Genomic DNA, 6662 nt, shown 5'->3' with positions numbered 1-6662 from the left:
ACTTTCAGAGTTCAGGTGGTTGCTGGGGTGGGTTGTTGGTCAGCAGGGGTCCCCAGACTGGTCTGCAGTCAGAATAGCCTTGCCCACTGCTCTGCATGCTGGGTGCCTGGTTGCTACTTGGTAAATGTTGATAGATGATGCCTGAACAAAAGTGGGATATGGGAGTCAGGTCAGGGTCAGTTCCCGGATTAGACTGACGGAGTTCAGCCACTTCAGGTTGGGCTGCAGCAGGAGCCCGCCGTCTTAGGGAATCCGAGGCAGGAAGCTGAGGAGAGGCTGGAAGCCCTGGGAGCGGGCACGACACCTCGGTTTCCCAGATAGTCTGGGAGTGGTCACTGAGGACGGCACAGTCCTTTGGGAATGCCTGGGCCTGGTCGCCATTTCCCGTGGGCTGTGCCTTCTCAGGATGACATCATCTGCTTTTGATAGAGATGACGGGCCAGGAGCAAAGGAGTACCTGTTATTCGGGTAGGTGCTACTGGAATTTTTTTTTCTTTAATTAAAAAATGCTGCATATAATATATGAATTTGTTCTTTTTTAGAACATGTCAGTAACAGCTTAAATCTGTTGACTCTTTCTCTTCATCCTGACTTTCCAGAATATGAAGCTATTTTAATAGGTTTATATGTATAAACCTATATATTTTTTTTACATAAATAATATGCTATATATATCATTCAGCTTTCTTCATTCAACAATGGTTTTGAAAATATTGTTGATACCTGATACTTTTAACATAATAGTCCTTTTAGTTTCAATATAGTATTCCATTGTTAAGAGTATCCTGCAGAGGTAACTAGCTATTTTCCTGCTGATGGTCATTCAGATCACTTCACAGAGAACAGCTTTATCTGTACTTCCGTGTGCACATGTGCCAGCATTTGCTTAGGGTTGATACAGAGAATGGGATGGTTGGGTTCAGGAAAATAGCAATGGGCCTCTCGGCTGCCCTGTCTCTCCCTCTGGTCCTGGACGCCCTACGGTGTGATTTCCTTTTCCCTAGCTGGTCTACTTAGCCTGGCTTCTTGTGTACACTGTTTCCTTTTGCTCTTTTTGGAGGTTGAGAGGACAAGAGGAAAGCTTGCTGTGATATTTGCAGGCCAGGTTCCCGACTTACGATGGTTTGACTTACGATGGTTCGAGTTACGATTTTTCCACTTGATGATGGTGAGCAAGCAATGTGCATTCAGGAGAAATCATACTTAGAATTTTGATTTTTTTTCCCAGGCTAGTGACATTTAGTCAAAAACTCCTGTGATGCTGGGCAGCCACAGTGGGATGACTTTGCCCAACTGCAGGCTAATGTAGGTGTTCTGGGCATGTTTAAAGTAGGCTGGGCTGAGCTGTGAGGTTTGGTAGGCTAGGTGTATGAAAAACATTTTCACCTTACAACATTTTCATCTTACGGTTTATGGGAATGTAACCTCCTTGTAAGTCAAGGAGCATGTGTACATCAATTCAAGGATGTCTCACGGGTTTTATTCCCTTGGTTTGTTGTGGAGTGACAGAAAAGATGTGCCAAATTTGCCAGAGCATCCTTGCCTTAATGCTAAACTGTGGTGGCAGAAGGGGCCAGCGGCATCCACCTCCAGGTACGTGTTGTGGAAAGTCATTGAAGAGGCAGTAGGAAGAAGGGCGGGTGATGATGTTTTCGGGGGGGGACTAGAGAGAACCTGTGGACAACCTGTTTTGAACTTGGCAGTGAATGCGAGATTTGCTCCTGTTTAGAAACATTCACTGAAGCACTGTGAAATAATTTGTGTGTGTGTGTGTGTGTGTGTGTGTGTTGTTGGTGGTGGTGGTGTGTGGGGGAGAGGGAGAGTTGTATAGGTTTCGAAACTGGGTAGACAGATTTGGTTTGAATGTTGTTTTAGGCTTAGCTGGCTAATTCAGTCAGCCTGCTGTGAAGTGGGCTTTCTGTGAGGATCCTTGAGAGTCAGTCCTCACCGGTGAGATTCAGGAAGATAGTGGATCTGGAGTCCACACACAGTGCCTGGCACTCACTGGGCACTAAGTGTTCATTCTCTACGTGTCCCAGCTACTGAGTTTGGGGCTGAGACTAGCAAAGATGACTAAGACGAGGGCTTGCAGAGCACCCAGGGACTGGAAACTGGCGTGCCAAGAAAGTGAGCGCGAAGGAGTGTTGATTGAGCCCCGAGGAGGCAGGAGAAGCTGCGAGGAGACGCCTCGGTTAGCGGCACTGGAGGGAAGAAACCCTGTCTGGAGCTTCCCTTCTTCTGGAGCTCACGCTGAGCTAGAGCGCGTGAATATTACAGCACATCATCTTTGTTTTCATGTAAAGTTTCTGCCTAACATGATTTCTAATTGTTTTCTTCGTGGCAGTTGTAAGAAATCCCCATTTTTTGGGACAGGGTATGGCTCTGCCTGACTCTTGTACTTGATACTCAAGCTGTCTTTGAAAATCACTGTTATCTTTGTTACTTTTACCCTGATAAAGCTGGGGTGGGGAAGGAAAAAAATCACCCTCTGACCTCCCTGAAGTATGGTTGGTTTTCTGCAGTGCCACAGTAGATGCTGGGCCAGCAAAAAAAGTACATCTCTGAATGGGTCCAGGTGTTTATTGGAGGATATTTTATATTTTACTGTTTAAAGTGTCATCCTCTGACCAGCAGCATCTCAGCATCACCTGGGTTGTTGGAGTTTCAGAATCTTAGCATTGCAGACCACACTCTGGATTTGCACTTGACGATTCCCCAGTGATTCCTGTGCATGTGAACATTTGAGAAGCGATGGCCTGGGACGAGTCCAGGCCACTTGGTCCGCATCTGTGCAACCCCTTTGCAGCACTGCCCCCACACACCCCAGGCACTGCTGGCTCCATCGGGACAGACACCTTTGGAACCTTCAAACCGTGTATGTGAAGAAAGGACCCCACTGGGGCGAATTACTTGTGAACCCTGAGAAAGAAGATATCTATTAAAGGGTTCCCAGTGGCTAACTGGGCTCAAATTAAAAATAAGATAAAATAAAATAATATTAAAACCTGAGCCTATCAGCCATTGCTACACTGGGGCCTCTCATGCAAACTGCACTTCAGGGAGCAGCCTGCACTGACCTGCCTGCCCGCACTACGTTCTGCCGTTCTGACGTCTGCGCTGCCCTTGTAAAGGAATTCCTGGAATCCTCTTTCAGCCAGTAGGACTGAAGCTTTCCTCATACAATCAGAGCTGCACAACTATATCCCCATCAGTATCTTCACTGACCAATCAGAATAGTGCTTTTTGGACCAATCAAACTGCGAGGATTTGGAGTCCTCATTTGCATGAGGACAGACCAGTCAGGGACGGGGGGGGACGGGGACGGGGACGGGGACGGGGACACGGACTTAGGGCTGTATAATTCAGCTCCCCTGTGGCTCTGGGAGCACACTTTCCCTTTCCACTGAAGACTGTTCCCTGGCAAAGCTGGAACACCGGAGCTGTGTCACAGGAGCAGAGTGGAGCAGACCCGTGCAGGCCAGAGCAGACTGGCACGGAGTGGAGCAGAGCAGTGCAGGGCAAAGCAGGGCAGAGTAGACCTCCAAGAAGCAGAGCAGACAGACCCTGGAGGAGCGAGCAGAGCTGTCTGGCCGGAGAGGGCCCTGCTCTATCACTGTTGAGCTGTTCCATTGCTGTGCTGTATCATCACTATTGAGCTGATTTGCACTGAATAAAGTTTTCTTCTTCACACCCAAATTAGGGATTCCTTTTGATGTTAAATTGCTGCCAATGACCACTGGTTGACAGCTTTTGGGGAGGCCTTTACTCTCAGCCCAAGAATCAGCATTTCCTTTTTTATCTAGGTGAAAACAGTCAGGTTAAAAATAGGGAAACGGTGGTCCATGGTTTCCTCCCAGTCAAAACAGCTGTTGTTTTATGATTGGGAATTCGGCTTAAGGCTTAAAGTCTTTCTTAAAAGTGAGCTGTGTATACAGCTTTTCGTTTCTTAGCTAAACAAAATGAAATGGGTTTTGAAAATTGGAGATAGATGGATGAGGTTTTTATAACCATCACTTGCTTTTACTCATCAGCTTCTGTTCTGTTCATTTCCTTTTAGATCATGGCGTTTTTAATGAGGAGAGTAATTAAAGGGGCGCAGGGGTGGTCAGAGAAACCAGAACACAGAAAGAAAAATTCTGCTGAGCTCTAGGTTTTCTCAGTTCTTTTAAATGCTTGAAAAGTAATAATTTGTTGTGACTAACTTTTTTTTTTTTATCCTTACTTGAGGACTTTTTTTTTTTTTTTTGCATTTATCTTCAGATAGAGCTGGAAGGAGAGGGGAAGGGAGGGAGAGAGAAACATCGATGTGAGAGACACACATTGAGGCCGGGGACAAACTGCACCCGAGGTACGTGCTCTCAGCGGGAACCAAACCCGGGATTCTGTGGTCCACAGGCTGATGCTCTGACTGCTGAGCCAAACCAGCCAGGGCTGTTGTGACTAAATTTAATTAATAGCTAGTTGGTTCTCATCAAAACCTCATTTCTTTCAACCTTGAAGGCAGTTGGAAAGATACAGAGATCTGTGTATTATCACAGCAAACGAATTCTCTTTTGTCCTTAATCACTTAGAGCTTTATCAGCAATGTAAGCAGCAGATGGACAGCTGTGTTTAAAAAAATAAATCGCAGCTCAGAGTGGTGTTCACTGTGGCGTGTAATGAATGTGTATTGATTGATAGAATTACGTTAAAAATATATATGATTTTGAAACCAGAGCCTAAACTATGTAGTAGGCATGGCTCTTAACTGAGTGTCTAACTTGTTCCTGAGTATTTGGATAGCATCAACAAGTCTTTGGAAGCCTGTTCTCTGCCCAGCACAGACTCATCAGAATGCTGTGGACCAGATGGATTGAAACAGGAAGAGAGGATGAAAGTGCTTGCCCGGGAGGAGGGCACTGGAGGGTTGCAGCGGCGCCTGCATCTCTGCCTGTGCAGAGCAGCTGTGGGCTTGGTTACGTGGGCATTTCTCCCATTCTGCGCAGACCAAGTATGAACTGACATGGTGGCAGACATGCTGATGGGCCCAAGTAAATCAGGCCAGGCCTTCATTGTAGCTCTCCAGTGTTGGGAGTCCTAGTAGGAGAGAGGCAGCGATCACACATGCTGCTTATTTAGAGGATCAGAGCTGCCTGAGCATCCTCTCTCCACCCCACCTCCCTTCCAGCCCCGTCCAAATCAATTATTTCTGTTGAAGCACACCCAGGACTGGATGATGTCTTGAGTTTGTTAGGTAGAATGTTACTCAGTTTGGCAAGTATTTATTAAGTATCTACATGGTGCCAGGTCCTTGGTACAGCTGTTTAAGCCTCAAATCTGCTGTTTGATTGCTTGTGCCAATGGAGCCAACATCCATCAGCACTTTGTATGTCCGTAACTTATAGTATGCTAATCATCTGGCAGCCCTGCTCCCAAGCCTGACTTTTATCAAGAAAGTATGGCAGAGAAATCTGCACAGTGTGTTTGGGGAAATAGCTTATAGGAAGAAACATGATGTTACAACACAATTGGCCTGATCGGTGCATAGCTAAGGTCTGAGATTGACGGGATTGTTACAGTTATTTAAACCATTCTTAATCTGTTGTGGGAAAATGAAGGAGTTTTTCTTAATCCAGGTGAAAAGTGAGAAAGCCTGTCTGTTTACAGATGTTGTCATTTAGTCAAAACACACAGCTGACAGTCTGCGTTTTTCACTTTCCATCTGGACATGCTGCAGGTGGCTGAGCCGTGGTAATCTCCCACCTCCTGGACAGAGCCTTTGTGCCCGAACACAGCAGCTCTGCCTCCACCCGTGAACTGTTTGCTTCCACCAGAGGTGGGTGTGGGACCAGCATAGTCTTACTCACGTTTTAAGAAATTTATCAATTTTGCAGATGGACAGAAACGTCTGATTACATAGTGTTATTTAGCTGCTTAAATAAGTTAATTGAAGTAAAACTATGGAAACTCCAAGGTGACCTTTCTTACAGCTGGGAATGTGCCCTCAAAGTTTGGGTGTTCTCCAAGATGTGTCAACAATGTCGCAGTTCTAGGAAAGGGGCCAGATGTCAGAATTTGGGTAAAGGGATATTTCTGATGGCTATTTGAGGGGAAGATGTAAGAGGATTTCATTTAAAATTTGGAAGGCTGTGACCGTCTACTAAATGAAGTAATTAGCATCATATTCATAAGCTAGCAGGCGGAGTACCATTTACATACACACCGCAGCTGTCAAGCTCTGGGTGGGCCCATGTCTAAGATTCCCATATATGACTGGATTCGGGTCTTAGGGTCTTTATCATTTTTGTAGGTTTGGATAATTGGTTTATATAATGGCCAAGAAGTCTAGCTAACGTTCACATCAAGGTAGAAAATGTATATAATGTGTTTCTTTTTACACTCCTATTTCTTTAAACAAAGTTTGAAGCAGCTATAGACTGACGTGTTAGTAGCATTTTATTATTTTTTTGAACATTGTTGGCCATGAGAGATTTATTTTCAAAAACAAAGGATGGATCAGTCCATTCTGATCCCCTCTGAATTTCAGTAGACATTTATGGCAGAGCTTCCGGACGAGGGATTACAAAGAACCTGTCCAGCGTGGCTGTCCCTGACCGACAACACAAGTGTGCTGGTGTTCAGGGCTCACTAAGAAATGGGAAAAAGAAGTCAGATTTAAAATG

The sequence above is a fragment of the Molossus molossus genome, unplaced genomic scaffold, assembly GCF_014108415.1.
Source record: "Molossus molossus isolate mMolMol1 unplaced genomic scaffold, mMolMol1.p scaffold_m16_p_18, whole genome shotgun sequence".
Taxonomy (NCBI): domain Eukaryota; kingdom Metazoa; phylum Chordata; class Mammalia; order Chiroptera; family Molossidae; genus Molossus; species Molossus molossus.
Note: the sequence above shows the minus strand (reverse complement) of the source record.